The sequence below is a fragment of the Stegostoma tigrinum genome, chromosome 19 (assembly GCF_030684315.1).
Source record: "Stegostoma tigrinum isolate sSteTig4 chromosome 19, sSteTig4.hap1, whole genome shotgun sequence".
In the NCBI taxonomy this organism is placed as follows: Eukaryota; Metazoa; Chordata; class Chondrichthyes; order Orectolobiformes; family Stegostomatidae; genus Stegostoma; species Stegostoma tigrinum.
In genome coordinates, this window is record NC_081372.1 from 13,377,669 (window position 1) to 13,394,620 (window position 16,952).

The window sequence follows — 16,952 nt, forward strand, 5'->3', positions numbered from 1 at the left end:
CCAATCTTCTTCATGTAGACTTTGATTGTACCTGTATTAAGCAATAAACAAAACACAACTCTGCAAAAGGACCGTTTTATTGAATTGGTTGATAAACTAGCTTCATTACTTCACAAACTTTCTCTTTTCCATTCAGCTAATGAGTAATGTAAATCTCTTGTTTTGTTATCTCGTCACTAGTTTTTTGTCTGGTGTGAAATTCTTTTTTAATTTATTCAGCCATGTGAAACCTCTAATTGTAAGAGGAACTATGATTCTGTATCACACTGTCTCAATCGTAGAGACCACAGGCTGAATCCACCTTCTTTACAATCAGAGATAATGGGAACTGCAGATGCTGGAGAATCCAAGATAACAAAGTGTGGAGCTGGATGAACACAGCAGGCCAAGCAGCATCTCAGGAGTTGCTTGGCCTGCTGTGTTCATCCAGCTTCACACCTTGTTATCCACCTTCTTTACAAGTTACTTTATGTTTTTTGGACAGATTCCTACTGTGAGGCCTAGCGAGATTCTTTCTGTATCTTGCCAATGTGCAATTAACTACTTACCCCGATCCCATGCAATCTCGCACGTCTGATTTCAACTTCATCTTACCACGTGCCATCTCCAGAACAACTCACCACCCAATGGGTATCATTGGAAGACTGGCAGCCCATGTACCAATGCTCAGGCCAGTGCTCATTGGCACAATATTTTGTGTCAGTGCCATCTCCACAGAATGGGGGGGCAGCCAGCTACACCATAACAAAGTCAATGACTGTGCCAGTGTAAAGCAACCCCTTCTGCCGATATCTCATACTCACTCTATCTCTATGACCACACCCACCTTCCACCAAGGCTACCTTCCCACCTGCCACTCTGCCTTCAACATCTGCCACCATTCACTCTCACCCAACTCCCAGCCTCCCACACCACATGGCCTCTGTGCTCCCTACTCAGCTGCTTGGTACACACCAATGCCTTTCGCCCGTTGGCACCAACATTAACAGTCTTGCCATCCACATTCACCTCACTCAGTTCCTCCCTTTCCCTTATTACAGGCGAAACTCATCGCAGGGCAGAGAAAGCCTGTGCAGATTGAGGGTTGCTGGATATTATACACTCCCCACCGTCATGAGGCCCTTGAAGGAGATGGTCGGGACAGCTCTTGTAGGGCTGATGTCCATGTCCCACTAACCAAGTAAGTACCACTTTTCATTAGACTGTAGTAATCCTGGTTTCAGTGTTATCTATTTCATACCATTTCTAACCACTGACCAGGATACCATATCTCCCTTGTGTGTTTTAGGTACTTCCAGCCTCAACATGACCTCCCCAGTGAAATAGTCACACACCCCTCAAGATGCCTCCTCAAGCTTTGAAGATGATGGTATGGAGGCCTCAGAGGAAACATCAGTGAGTCTGCCTCCTACCTCCTGCACTGTCCACCAGCTCAGTTATTGACACCTTGGTGAGGAGGTTAGGCTTAGAAAATGTGGTACACAATCTGGTGAGCAGCTCACTGCGACAGCTCCACAGCTGGGTAGCGAAGAAACACCCTAGGCCATTGACACTTGGAGTACTGGGGCGGTGGGTCAGTGGCTAGCACTGCTGCCTGACAGTGCCAAAGACCCAAGTTCAATTCAAGCCTCCAGTGACTGTGTGTGTGGAGTTTGCATGTGGGTTTCGTCCCACAGTCCAAAGTTGTGCAAATTGGCCATGCTGAATTGCCCCATAATGTCCAGGGGCTTTCAGGCTAGGTGGATTAGTCAAGGCAAATGCAGGGTTACAGGGATGCTGTGCATCTGGGTGAGATACACTTTGGAGGATTACAGTGGACTCAATGGGCTGAATGGCCTGCTTCCACACTGTTGGGTTTCTATGATCCTACAACTGCATGAGAGGAGGCACCTGCTCAGCCGCAGGCAGGAGAGGGCCCTGTGGAGTTGACAATCAGGGGCTTGGTCCACATGCACAGGGAAGATCAGGAGCAGCGGGCAGGAACATGGGAGGCATGGCCCTCACTGTCCTATGCTGGAACAATGCAGTGAGCCAATGTGAGCTTCTGTCTGCCTGCATGGATAGGCTGGCAGTGCCATGGAGAACCAGGCCCAGCTCTATCAGGGTCTGCTGGAGAGAGGGACACACCTACGCTCTATCATCACAGCTGTTGTCCTCAGGACTGAAAAGATAGGGATAAGGATAGGGGGACAGGAACCTGAACAATGAGCCACAGAGACAAGCTGGAGGAAGAACCACACACATTGTGAAGTTTCCTGTCAGTACACTGAGTTGGTAGCTGGACGCTCCATCCTACCTGCCTTCCTTCACCCATTGTTGCAAAGTTGGGTAGGATATTTGTGGATTGGGAGGCAGAATGTTAGAGTTTGGAGTTTGAGAAATATTGGTACTCGTAAAATGCCAGCAGGGAAAGCAATGCATGGTCCCTTTGAAAGATTGTGTTTTTCTTTGCTTAGAGATTTAAACGAAATATGTGTGAGCAGCTTGAAAGTTTGAAAATACATGGAGAGCACCTGAATTGAAATATTTGCATCAAAGTTTGTTCAGTTAGCAGGCCAAGCAGCAGTTTTGTTTTGTTACGAAGACAGCAAGTTTTGAATTTAGCCAATCAATTTGAACCAGGCACTTGAGGTTATAGACTTGCTCACCGAGCCGGTGTGTTCAATTGCAGATGTTTCATCATGCTGCTAGGTAAAGCGTTGGTATTCTATCCTGCTTGTTACTTATATGCCTCTGTTTGCTGGAGTAATTGGTATCACTTCTGGTTCTGTTTTTCAGTGATTTGTATATCAGGTCCAGTTCAATGCATTTGTTGATGGAGTTCTGGTAGGAATGCCGGGATTCCAGACATTCCCTGGCATGTCTCTGTTTGCTTGTGCTGTTATGGATGTGTTGTCCCAGTCAATTTCGTGTCCTTCTTTGTCCTTCTATGTATTGAGACCAGTAAGAATTGGTCATGTCTCTTAGTGGCAAGTTGGTGTTCATGTATCCTTATTTCCTCCAGTGCGGCCTATGTAATTGTTTTCTCAGTCCTTGCATGGTATCTTGAATATTACTTTACTTTTATTGGGTGGGGGTATGGGATCCTTTACGTTCATCACTAGCTATTGCTGGGTAGTTGTTGGTTTGTGGGCTACCCTGATACCTAGGGGTCTGAGTGGTCATCTCTGATATGTCCCTGATGTAAAGTATGGTGACTAGTGTGCCTGGCCATGTTGTCTTCTTGTTGTGGTCTATCTCGGAGGTAACAGATACCCAAAAAGCACAATCTGCCATTAGCGCAGCATTGAAAGGGAGAAGGTACTACTGGTTTTAGTGGGCTTAAGAGTAGATAAACAACCAGTCCCTGATGAGCTGCTGCTGTGTGAGGCAAAGGAGGAGATTGCAGGGGCCCTGACATTATTTTTGAAATCCTTTCCAGACATAGGACGGGTACCAGAGGAGTGGAGGGCAGCAATGTGGTGTCATTATGGGAAAATTTTGGAAGGACAGGATTAATTTGCACTTGGAGAGACAATGATTCATTAAGGATAGCCAGCATGGCTTTGTGAGTGGAGATCAGGTCTCAGAAATTTGAGTGAACGTTTTTTTGGCGAAGTGACTAGGTGTGAAGATGAGGACAGTGCACTTGATGTGGTCTACACAAAAGGCTTTTGAAAAGCTCTCACATGGGAGACTGTTCAAGAAGAAGTCATGGAATTTGGCAAACTGCATCCAGCACTGGCTTAATGACAGGAAGCAGAGAGTGATGGTTCAAATGTGTTTTTGTGATGGGAGTTTGGTGTCCACTGGTGTACCACAGGATCCAGTACTGACCCCTTATTGTTTAGTAGATACATTGATGATTCGGACATGTGGGAAAGAAGTATGATCAGTAAGGCCACAGATGACTTCAAAATTGGTGTGGTTGTAAATAACAAGGAAGAAAATCTTAGAGTACAGAAAAATATAGGCAGGCTGGTCAAATGGGCTGAATTGTGGCAAGTGGAATTCAATCATGAAAAGTGTGAACTGATATATTTTTGGAGGACTAACCGGCAAGGGAAGATATGATAAATAGTAGGACCCTAAGAAGGAGAGAGGATTGGATAGACTTTGGTGAGCACACCCATAAATCCTTGAAGGCAAAAATACAGGCAAAGGTTAAGAAGGCATATGGGATGCTCACCTTTATTAGTCAAGGCATTGAACATAAGAGCTGGGATGTTACGATGGAGCTGCATAAAACCTACTTTAGGCTCTGCAGGAGTACTGCGTGCAGTTCTAGTTGCCACCTCATTGGAAAGATGTAGTTGCACTGGAGAGGATACAGTGGAGATTCACCAAAATGTTGTCAGTTTTGGAAGAGCCCCTTTGAAAGTAATTCAATCAATTCTACATTTCTGGTAGTGTTGACTAGTAGGAAAATATACCAGGGAATCCAGTAACTGATCTTTCTCCAGTAATGTCCAAAATGGCTACCAGTTGAATTTGGTGTGAAAACAATTTGATTCAAAATTCTAAATCTGGGATGAAATCAAAATGTGGGACTTTCATCTGTCCTCAAGAGAAATCAGCTCAAATAGATCACAGGCAAGCCCTGATTTCGAGGTGGTAATGTGGCTCAGTGGTTAGCACTGCTGCCTCACAGTGCCAAGGACCTAGGTTTGATTCCACCTTCAGGTGATGTCAGTGTGGAGTATGCATGTTCTCCCTGAGTCTGTGTGGGTTTCCCCAGGTGCTTCGGTTTCCTCCCACACTTCAAAGATGCGCTGCTTAGGTGGATTGGACATGCTAAATTGCCCACGGTATCCAGGGATGTGCAGGGTAGGTGGTTTAGCAAAGGGAAATGCAGGGTTGTAGGGTAGGGATGTGAATCTGGGTAGTAAACTTGGTGTGAACTCGATGGGTTGAATAGCCCGTTTCTACACTGTAGGGATTCTGGATCAACATGTAAATGCCACCACTGCAAACCACCAACACAGTTATGTGTCTTCTTCAAGTGGAAGTGAATTCTATCTGTGGATATAGACCTTCATAAGGAGATTGCTTAGTGATATGGAGGTGCATCAGATTAATTGATTTCATCAAGTAAAAGTTAGATGTCTGACTGTTGTACTATAATTCAGACGGGTTTAAAGTGTAGCTGTGACTCAGTTGACAAAATTCTTACCTTTAACTTGAAAAGTTGTTACTTTACCTTCCACTCCTGAACAAGGAAAACATGATCCAGACTGATACTCCAGTGCCATTCTAAGTGAGTGTTGCGCTGTTATAGGTACTGTATTCTTAATGCGTTAAGTCTAGGATCTCTGCACCCACTTGGATGAATGTAATGATCCCATGTCACTATTCTAAAAGGGGCAAGGATATTTTCCAGGTGTTCCAGCTAATACATGACTTTCAAACAAGATCACACAGATTGTAGTGAAGGCAGATTCATTCATGGCTTTCAAAAGTCAATTAGATCTGTGATGATACTGTGCCTTAAGGGAGATGTGTTCTGTGCTGTTTCTATTGCAGAGAAGTGTTGCCACAGTGGTGTTGGAATATCTCCTACAGACAGTTGAGTGGTTGGGGTCAGGGCTCACACAGACCCAGGAAGGTTTTAGTTTTGCTTTCAGTTAGTGAGAAGGATTTCTATGGTTTCTAAAAGCTTGAGATCACTGCTGGAGTGAAGTCTTAGGTAAGGAAGCTTCCTCTTAAAAAATCAAAATGTGCAAAATCTTTCTTCTGGGCTGGAGATAGCATGTGAGAATCATAGCTGCATTTTGCTAGATTGGATTTTTGCCAAAGGGGTATGCCTATGGGATGCCGCCTATATGCAACAGTTGATGATTAGTGGTTAAATCATATATCATATATAACCTAAAGTTAAGGTTATGCCAATTTTTTTTGTATTTTAACTGTGTTGTAAGAATAAAGTATATTCTACTTAAATCTTAGTGATGGACATCAGGAACACAGCACCTTACGCTTGCCTTTAACGAAATATAAAAGTTAAGGTCTAGGCTATCTCCTTACAATGCTTTGGTGGGGTGGGGTTGGGGGAGCCTGGCCTGGCGTGGTCCATAACAGATCATTAGCTGAGGAAGAAAGATTTTAAGGGTCAAAGGGAAAGGGAAGGAGAGTGAGACCAATTGAGTTGTTCTTGCACAAAGCTAGCACTGACGCGACGGGCCAAATAGCCTCCTCTGTTCTGTAATGATTCTGTGGTTAGCTTACAGAAATGGGAGATGGCACTTGGATGTGTCACACATCAACAGAGATTGCACTTCAAAACCAATTTATTGGAACTTTGGAACTTCCCGAGATTATGAAATTCCTCACATGCAGGCAAGCCTTTCTTTTCTTCAACGGTGATGACTAGTGGAGGAATTATGCAAAAACTGAGGTGAATGAGATGAATATTGCAGAAACTGCTGCAGAGTAACAGAATGTGGCTTCACACTTGCTACTACCTATGCTGCCAGTGATTAACCTTATGCATTCCTTCATTCCCATTCACCCCCAAAAAGGGATGGGAAAACAATGGGAAATTATCCTAAGGCAACTGCCTGCCTACTTTGATGGGGGATATGGTTTCCTGTAGAGGATGATGCTCAAGTCAGATGGAAACAAAAATAAAACACTGTAAATACAAGGAGAATGAAATAAAATCATAAGATGCCAATATCCAGCATGTCAGTTTTGGAGAGAAACACAGTTTGAGGGTGGAAATATGTCACTTCCTTGAGCAGCATAGGTAATGGTGTGAAAGTTGGGAAAAGACAACAGAAATGGAAAAATCAGATTCTTGCCGTTGAAATTTTACTTTCAGGTTTTGTTTCTGAGGTTTAAATGGAGAATTCTGAATTTCCTGAATGATTAGTAATTACCTTATTTCCTTTCCACCTCAATTTTAATGAAGCCTGCTTCTTATCTATGCAGCTCCCAATTGTCCTGTCGTTGTCTGACAAACTGGATGGCCCCGATAGCAGACATGAAAGTCAGAACAATAGCCCATCAGCAGCTGCTTGCTGCCTGCTTCTTTGGACCTTCAAACAACTCTCTCCCCATCACAGCCTCTTTGTATGCTCCATGAATACTTCCTTCTCCAGCCTCTTGCACAAAAGCCAGCATCGGAAAACACCAGCCTCTCCCCATCATCATGGCTGCTCTCAGTCCAGCTCTCACCCCACCATAATCCTTCAGGACTTCACTTTGAAAGCTCAGGGATGCTTAAGACCTTAAGATATCTGAGCAGAATTAGGGCATTCAGCCCATCTATCTTAAATACACTCAATGACTTGGCCTCCACAGCCTTCTGCAGCAATAAGTTCCACAGATTCCTACCCATTGGCTGAAGAAATTCCTCCTCATCTCCGTTCTAAAGGGTCAACTCTTCACCGTGAGTCTGTGCCTTTGGGTCCTACTCCATCCTACTGATGAAAAAATCTGTTTCACATCCACTCAATCAGGGCCTCTCCATACTCTGTAAGTTTCAATGAGACTCACCCATCCTTCTAAACTCTATTAGTCCAGACCCAGAGTCGTCATAGACACACACACACACACACACACACACACACACACACACACACACACACACACAGACACAAGCACCTTAGGGTCTTAGTTCATTTCTTAACACTCACTCACTTTGTGCTTACTCTGTCAGCCTCTGTGGTTTGCATTGCTTTGTAGGGCAGAGGGAGAGGCAGGCAGTTTGCAGCACTGAGCAGTCGAGGCAGTAGACATGTTGCTGTATGGTCCCAAGTTACGTCAATGTCACATGTACAGAATGTGCCAACAACTTACAAGGCAAATACACTCCATGTGGTTTAATAAAATGGCCATGTCCGAAACGCAAAAGGGAATGGTCCTTAGTGGGATCAAGGGCAGTTTCAGTCTGTCAGGATCTGCTCTGTTTCTAATCCAGAGGTTTGGCCACAACCGATCCTGCAGGTCAGGTACAACCAGTCTGGGAATTGCAGCTACTTTCATCAACTGAGCTGCTGTGGAGACTTCAGTCCAGGGCAGGCCAATTCTTCCTGCATTGAGACGAAGGGAGGGACTAAGTATGATGGCAGTGGATAGAAGAGAAGCTAGCGTCACTGTAAGGTGAGGAGAGCTGGTCAGGTGTCCCCAGTAAGCGAGTAGGAAGTACAGAGAGCAGGGAGTGTTAGCAGTTTGGGAGGATGAGGTAGTGAGAGCTGATTTGATTTATTGTTGACACATGTACACGAGTACAGTGAAATGTTTTGCTTTGAGAGCAGTGCAGGCAGATCATAACAAACAAGGACATAAGGATGATAGGGTGTTTAGACGGAGGGAGGCATATAGGGTTAGGGCTGAACAGAATGTGCACTAAAGCAGGATCAACGTTAGATTTGGAATTAGAGAGATCCACTCAGCAGTCTAATAACAACAGGGAATAAGCTGTTCTTGAGCCCATTGGTGCGTGTGTTCAAACTTCTGTATCTTCTGTCTGATGAAGAGGTTGGAAGAGAGGATGATGCATACAATCATGAAAGTTGTAGTCGATGAGCCTTGGTAAGATGTGAGTGTGGTGGTACAGTTAGTATGTGAGCCCGCCATGGTGCCCTGTGAGTGTGTGGTAGTAGCGGAGAGAACGTGGTGACACTTACCCTGAGAATCAAAGAAGCTGGTTTGCCTTCTCCTTGCATGGCTGGGCATTTCTTTTCCAATGCATGGACTCTGCATTGACCTGGGAAGTTATCTCAGTCCAGACTTGCCGAGTGTCCTAGCATGGCCTTCTTCAACAGTCATTGGGAAGAAAATAGCCCTCCTCTTCACAATGCTGGCCAGCAGTGCCTGTAGATCTCTGGTTTCCTTCCTGGGCCACACCCTAGGTAATATTGGTGAAATATCACATTGTGAGAGGCAGCTGCTGACGTGCAGCATGTGAAATAGATTGTGCCTGGGCTTTTAACAGTACTGCCGGTGGCAAGGAGCCCTGGAGCACTCCCTCCTCTTCTGCACACTCAATTCTGTGAGATGGGTAGGAGCCAGAGAGTCCAAATAAAAACCAAAGAACTACAGATGCTGTAAATCAGAACAAAGAAGCCAGCTGTGGAATTAAGGGTGGAGGCAATGGCCTAGTGGTATAATCACTGTTCTGTTAATCCAGAGACCCAGATAACATCCTGGGACCCAGGTTCAAATCCTGCCATGGCAGATGATGGGATTTCAATTCAATAAATATCTGGAATTAATGATCGCTGTGAATCTGTTGTCAATTACCAGCAAACCCATCTGGTTCACTAATGCCTTTTTGGGAAGGAAACTGCCATCCTTACCTGGTCTGGCCTACATGTGACTCCAGACCCACAGCAACATGGTTTGACTCTTAACTGCCCTCTGGGCAATAAATGATTATTCATCCCATGAATGAATAAGGGGGAAGAAAAATTTAAATGTGTTGAAGGGAAAAAGACTGCGTGAGAAAAGTCAGCATGGGCCGTGAGCACCAGCCAGCATGAAAATCTCACTGAAAAAACACTGCCAAAGATGAAAAAAATCAGCTCCTCGTTTCAGATCAACAATTTTTCATTCTGGATTCCATGGAAATTGTGTGCTGAGGAATTAGAGTTCCATTACACTTCACCCAACAATATGTGTTCCACTAGATCCTGTATCTTGCAGCTTGTGTTGATGCAGTGTCTCTGATATTTTTCAGCAAACAGCAGTTCGTTCAATGTCAGCATTAAGTGCAACAAAGTTAAGGTTGAGGCATCAATTTTAGAAATTTGTATTTTTGCCTGTTTAGGCACGATAATTAGAAGCAAGGTTTTGGAGTAGATTTGTAGCTTGGGTTGTGGGTGTTGAGGTTGGTTGGCTCGCCGAGCTGGTTCGTTGCTCCGAAAACATTTTGTTACCGCGCTGGATAACATCCTCAGTGCAGCCTCCAATGAAGCGCCGTTGTGTTTTCCCGCCTGGTTTTTAAACTCTGGAGTCCGTTGAGCTGGATTGCCTCACTTCCGGTTTTCCTTCATGGTGGAATGTATATGGGGTCGATTTCTATGTGTTTGTTGATGAACTCGACCCCATATACGCCCATCTACAAAGGAAAACCGGGAGTGAGGTAATCCAGTTCGACGGACTCCAGAGTTTAAATAACAGGTGGGTAAACACAACGGTGCTTCATCAGAGGCTGCACTGATGATCTTACCCAGTGGGGTAACAAAACATCTGCGCAATAACAAACCAACTCAGCGAGGCCACCAACTGCAACATAATTAGAAGCAGCTCAAATGATATACAAGGATTTTTTTTAAAAATTCAGATGCTGAAATAGTCTGAAGGGACTTTCCAATGTTTGGTCCAAGGCTTTTTAAAAATGTCATTCACAGGATGTGGGCATCACTGACTATGCCACCAATTATAGCCCATTCCCAACTGCCTAGGGGACTGAGTGTGGAGTCACATGTAGGGCAGAACTTTCCTTCCCTAAAGGCCATTCATGAACCGGATGGGTTTTTCCCCTTAACTATTATTTTGTGGTCATCATTAGGCTTGTAACTCCAGATTTTTCATTGAATTCTACCACCAGTTATGGCAGAGATTTGAACCCAGGCTCCCAGAAATGGGACTCTCAATTAAAAGCTGAGTGATAATACCACTGGGCCATCACCTCTCCTGGCAATGCGGGAGGTTCAGTCTAATTTCTGTCTGTTCTGATATGTATTCTTGCTAAAATTATGGCAAAACTTTGCTGCGTTTTGCTACAAACCTCCAGGTTCAACTTGCTTTTAACAATATGTGCAGATGTCGGAAGATGTTGTTTGATTTACTGGTGAATAACAGTTAACACTAATTGCCGCAGTGTATTATTCTTAATGATTGTTCTCAATTTAGGTGCATTGTCTCTTTAAACGAAAAATACCACTTTCAGCTCAAATGGGATTTCAGGTCAAAACTCATTAGATGTATCAATTATTACTATAGTTCCAAGTTTAAGTGAAACACTTTGACTGGCCCCCAGGTTGACCAGATCCACCATTGAGTCATTTGTGAAAGATTTTCCCAACAGTTTTGATGTAGTACTTCATGTTGAATGACTGTTGTACAGTCAAAGTACACTGTGTTCATAGGTAGGCTTTCAGCTTTGTGAGAACCAACAACGTTAAAATGTCATTAATGTTTGACTCTCTGCATTGTTACACAAAATGATTTCAATGAATTGCTAGATTTCTGAGAAACTTCTCAAAGGAAACTTGGACAAATAGTTTGACCTCTGGTTTTTTCTTGCTCCCCCAAGCAGAAGTTCGAAATAATCCGACATTTGGACTCAAAATGCTGCAGAGTCAAGAGAATTTATTACAGGTAGGGTTTCAAAAGGAGGTACGTTATTGTGCTGTAGGATCACAATTTCAAGATTATCCCCAGTCCCACATGCTGGTGACCACAAAAACAGGAGGTTTGAGTGATTGAACATGAGGCTGTACAATGAGCGGATGAGGGTGGGCATCAGATTTCTGAACTATTGGGACCGGTTCTAGGGAAGGTACCTGCAACTGAACCGGTCTGGGGCAAATAAGCTAACAGGACGGTTTCCTAGATTGACAGGGTGATGGGAAACTTGTGAAGGTGAAGACTCAGATAGGATAGGAGATCCAATTCAGAGCAGGGCTAAGGAGATGGCAATTTAGCAAGCAATTCTGAAAGAGAATGGAAGTGATGGTTAAAATGTGTACAGCACACTGTTCGGTGATATAGGGGGAAATGCAAGGAATATAGCAAATAAAGCTGATGATCTGAGGGCACAGATAGACTTGTGATAGCATTGTATCATTGCTATAGCAGAAAGCTGGCTTAAAGAGGAGTGAAATGACAACTCACTTTTTCAGGCAAGATAGAAAGGGATTTAAAAACACAGGGGCGTAGCCAGGATTCAAGCCCCAACAGCTCCAGCGGTGTTATAACATCTCTGGACAGGTTGATTAAAAAGATCTTAAATCATCAAATGAGCAAGAGGCTTTTGTAGTGCAGTGGTGGCATCCTGAGCTCTGAGCCAGGAAGACCTCAGTTCAAGTCCTACCTGAATCAGAGGCGTATGATAACATCTCTGAGCAGGTTAGTTAGTTAATGTCTGATTCGTCAAATGAGGCCTTACAGATTTTGACATCTGCCACCTAAACCCATTGAAATGTGGCTCACTCAGGAATTGACCAGGCACGCCACTCAGTTCAAAGGCAAATCATGAATACATAGAAACATTAAAGATCGGAGCAGGAGGAGGCCACTCGGCCCTTCGAGCCTGCTCCACCATTCTTCATGATCATGGCTGATCACCCAACTCGATAGCCTAATCCTGCTTTCAATGGGAAACAATTGCTAACCTTGCCAACAGCTTTTACATCCCATTGAAGAATACAAAATCTCATAACCCAAGCTTGCATTTCAGTGCAGTACTGAGGGTGAGACACACTGTCTAAGAAGCTGAATGAGATATTAAACTAAGACTCCTCCAATAATGGGTAAATCCCTGGGATCTGATCAGGTGAATCCCAGAACTAAGTGGGAAGCTAGGGAAGTGATTGTTCGGTCTCTTGCTGAGATATTTGTATCATCGATGGCGAAGGGTGAAGTGCCAGAAGCCTGGAGGTTGGCTAATGTGGTGCCATTATTTAAGAAAGGTCGTAATGAAAAAGCAGGGAACTATAGACCGGTGAGCCTGATGTCAGTGGCGGGTACGTTGTTGGAGGGAATCCTGAGAGACAGGATTTACATGTATTTGGAGAGACAAGGACGGATTAGGGATAATCAATATGGATTTGCATGTGGGAAGTTGTATCTCACCAACTTGGTAGGACGGCACAGTGGCTCAGTGGTTAGCACTGCTGCCTCTCAGCGCCAGGGATCCAGATTCGATTCTTCCCTTGGGTGACTGTCTGTGCAGAGTTTGCACATTCTCCCCATGTCTGTGTGGGTTTCCTCCAGGTCCCCCGGGTTTCCTCCCACAGTCCAAAAATGTGCAGGGTAGGTGGATTGGCCATGCTTAAATTGCCGATATTGTTAAGGTGTGTGTAGTTTAGGTAGGTTATAAGGGAATGGGTCATTGAGGACTTGTTGGGCCAAAGGGCCTATTTCCATACTGTAAGGATTCTATGATAACTTGCTTTAGTTTTTTGAGGAAGTAACAAAGAAGATTAACAAAGGCAGAGTGGAGGATGTTGTCTATATGGACTTCAGTAAGGCATTCGACAAGATTCCACATGTTAGACTGGTTAGCAAGTTTAGATCACATTGAATCCAGATAGAGCCAGCCATCTCGATACAAAATTGCCTTGAAGGTAGGAGACAGAGAGTGGTGGTGGAGAGTAGATTTTTGGACTGGAGACCTGTGATCAACTGTGTTCTTCAAGGATCGGTGTTGGTTCCAATGCTTTTTGTCGTTTATGTAAATGATATGGATGTGAATATAGGACGAATGTTTAGTAAGTTTGGAGGAGACACCAAAATTGGTGGAGCTGTGGATAGGGCAGGTCTTATATACTTAATGGTAAGGACCTGGGGAGTGTTGCTGAACAAAGAGACCTTGGAGTACAGGTTCATAGTTCCTTGAAAGTGGAGTTACAGGGAGACAGAGTAATAAAGAAGCCAATTGGTATGCTTTGTCTTAAAAGTCATTGCATTGAATAAAGACACAAGAAGAAAGAGCTAGAAAAGCTCAGCGCAGCTGGCAGTATCTGTGGAGAGAAATCAGAGTTAATGCTTTGGGTCAAGTGACCCTTCCTCAGAACTGTGAAGGGTCCTCCTAAGGAAGGATCACTCAACCCGAGACTTTAACTCTGATTTCACTTCACAAATGTTGCCAGACCTTCTGAACTTTTCCAGCCATATCTGTTTTTGTATCTGATTTACAGCATCTGCAGTTTATTTCAGTTTTCATTGACTATGGATGTTTGGAGGTCATGTTACGGCTGTACAGGACATTGCTTAGGCCGGTCTCCCTGCTATAGGAAAGATTTTGTGAAACTTGAAAAGGTTCAGAAAAGATTTTCAAGGATTTTGATGGGGTTGGATGGTTTGAGCCTTAGGGAGAGGCTGAATGGGCTGGGGTTATTTTTCCTGGAGTATCGGAGGCTGAGGGATGACCTTATAGAGGTGTATAAAATCATGAAGGTTGTGAATAGAGTGAATAGCCAAGATCTGTTTCTCAGGGTAGAGGAGTCCAAAACTAAAGGGCATAGGTTTCAGGTGAGAGGAGAAAAATTTAAAAGAAACACAAAGGACAATTTTTTTACACAGGGGGTGGTGTGTGTATGGAACAAGTTGCCAGAGGAAGTTGTGGATGCTGGTACACTTACAGCATTTAAAAGGCATCTGGATGCGTATATGAATAGGAAGGATTTAGATGAATATGGGCCAAATGCTGGTAAATGGGACTAGATCAATTTAGGATACTTGGTCAGCACGGATGAGTTGGACTGAAAGGTCTGTTTCCATGCCGTTCAACTCTATGACTCTCTGCACTGATTCCAAAAAATACATTTTGTAGATAACCTTCTGCATCCCAGCAAATATTTGCTTTTCAACCAGCATAATTAGGATAGATTATCTATCTGGTCATTTGTCTGTCTGTTGATTGTGGGGCCAAATTGGCAATAGTATTTCCAACACTACAACTGAACTTCAAATAAAATTATGTGAAGCATTTTGTGACCATGAAAGTTGCAAGCTCTTTACTTCTTTGCTGAGACTTGAAATTATTTTATGGGACAATGTAGAGGATGCAATATCCTGCACTTATGCTGACCTTAATCACATGTTGGAATCAATAACTAGAATTGTTGCTCTGTAACTACAGTAAGAAAGGCATTTAAAAAGTCTCCTTCATGCCAATACCAGTGTTACATTAACTTTACACAGCTAAAACAGGAACTTTTCCATGATTACAAGAGCAGTACATAATGGTTCCGCAATGCCACACATCTCATTAACACTGGGCATTACACAAAGTTGCTTTAATCTCAATTATGAGTACAGAGCTGCAACAATGGCTGAGGACAGGGAGTTCAATGTGCACCAACTGCAGGACACGACAGGCCTTATTCAGTGCAAAAACATCTCAAAGTAGATTAGATACTGCTGCCAAAGGTCAGTGTCCACGAATCTTAGCAAATTCCTCTACTCCACATGAGTACACTGCAAGAAATTATGAGAGAAAGAGAAAGATGAAAAAGTAGTGGCCTCTTATTAAACTAAATTAAATCTCATGACTGCCTTGTTATGATTCCAACTGATGGGACTGTTAGACAAGTCAGATCCTAGAATGAAACCTGGCTTAATAGATCTTATTGCTTAATTAGTTAATGTGGTGGTAAGTCACTGAAACATATTCACAGAGGCTGTGGATATTTTTAAACAACAGAATGAAAATTGTTTCTTATTGAAGACAATAAAAAAGCTAACTACTTACAGAAGACAGTTCAGAAAAATCTTAAAATTCACAGCAAAATAAACTGTTCACCTTATTTCCCAGCACCGTTAGTTTACAGAAATTCAAATGCAAAATAATTTCCATCTACGTCAAATCTTTAAGTTCCACTTAATTGATTGACCACTGTGGGAGCTTCAAAATGGAGAGCTTATGCTTTCTCAGCTTCTAAAAACCTGCCAATTTCTAACCAAAACATTCTGGTCTGAAAGCTTTATTTTATTCACTCATGGAACGTGGTTGTTGCTGGCTGAGGTAGCATTTGCCATCTATTCCCAGTTGCCATGGAGAAGGTGGTGGTGAGCTGCCTTCTTTATCTACTGCAGTCCATGTGCTGTAAGTTGGCCCACAATGCCCTTAGGAAAGGAATTCCATGATTTTGACATGGCTACAGTTAAGCAGTTAAGCTGATGTTTTGGGTCTGGACCTGAAGAAGGGTCCAGACCCAAAACATCAGATCTCCTGCTCCTCTGATGCTGCCTGGCTTGCTGTGTTCATCCAGCTCCATACCTTGTTATCTCAGACTCCAGCATCGGCCGTTCCTACTATCTGTACAGTGAAGCAGTGGTGTTTTATTTCCAAATCAGGGTGGTTAATAGTTTGGAGGGCAACTTGTAGATGGTGGTGTTCCCATGTATCTGCTGCCCTTGTCCTTCTAGATGGACATGATCATGGGTTCTGAAGGGTGTTGTAGAAGGAACTTTGGTGAATTTCTGCAATAGATCTTGTAGACAGTACACTGTTGCTACTGAGAGTCAGTGGTAGAGGGAGTGGGTGCTTGTGAATGTGGTGTCAAACAAATGAGCTGCTTTTCCCTCAATGGTGCCAAGCTTCTTAGTGTTCCTGGAGCTGCACCCATTCAGGCAGGTGGAGAGTATTCTGTTGCAATCCTGACATGTGCTTGTAGATCATGGACAGGTTTTGGGGAGTCAGGAGGTGAGTTACACACCACAGTATTCCTAACCTGCTCTTGCAGACACTGTGTTTATGTGTTGAGTCCAGTTGATTTTCTGGTCAATGGTGATCTCCAAGATATTGACGGTAGTAAATTTATTGATTGTAATACCATTGAATTTTGTGAATATTACTTGCCGCTTTATATTCGAAACACGGAAATTGCATTAAGCATTTGAGCATGGACTGTTTAGTATCTGAGGGGCTGTGAACAGTATTGAACATTGTGCAATTATCAGCAAACTTTCTCACTTATAACTTTATGACGGAAGGAAGGTCATTGATCAAGCAGCTGAAGATGACTGGGACTGGGACACCACCTGAGGAACTCCTGCAGAGACGTCCTGGAGCTGAGATGACTGACCTCCAAAAACCACAACCATCTTTCTTTGTGCCAGGTATGACTCCCACCAGCTCACAATATTCCAAATGTGGTCTGATCAGAGCCTTATACATATTCAGCAATACATTTCTGTTCTTGTACTCTAGCCCTCTTGAAATGAAAGCTAACAATGCATTTGCCTTCCTAGCCTCCAACAACAGCAGCACTCTTCATGCACTACCTCTCTGCCCG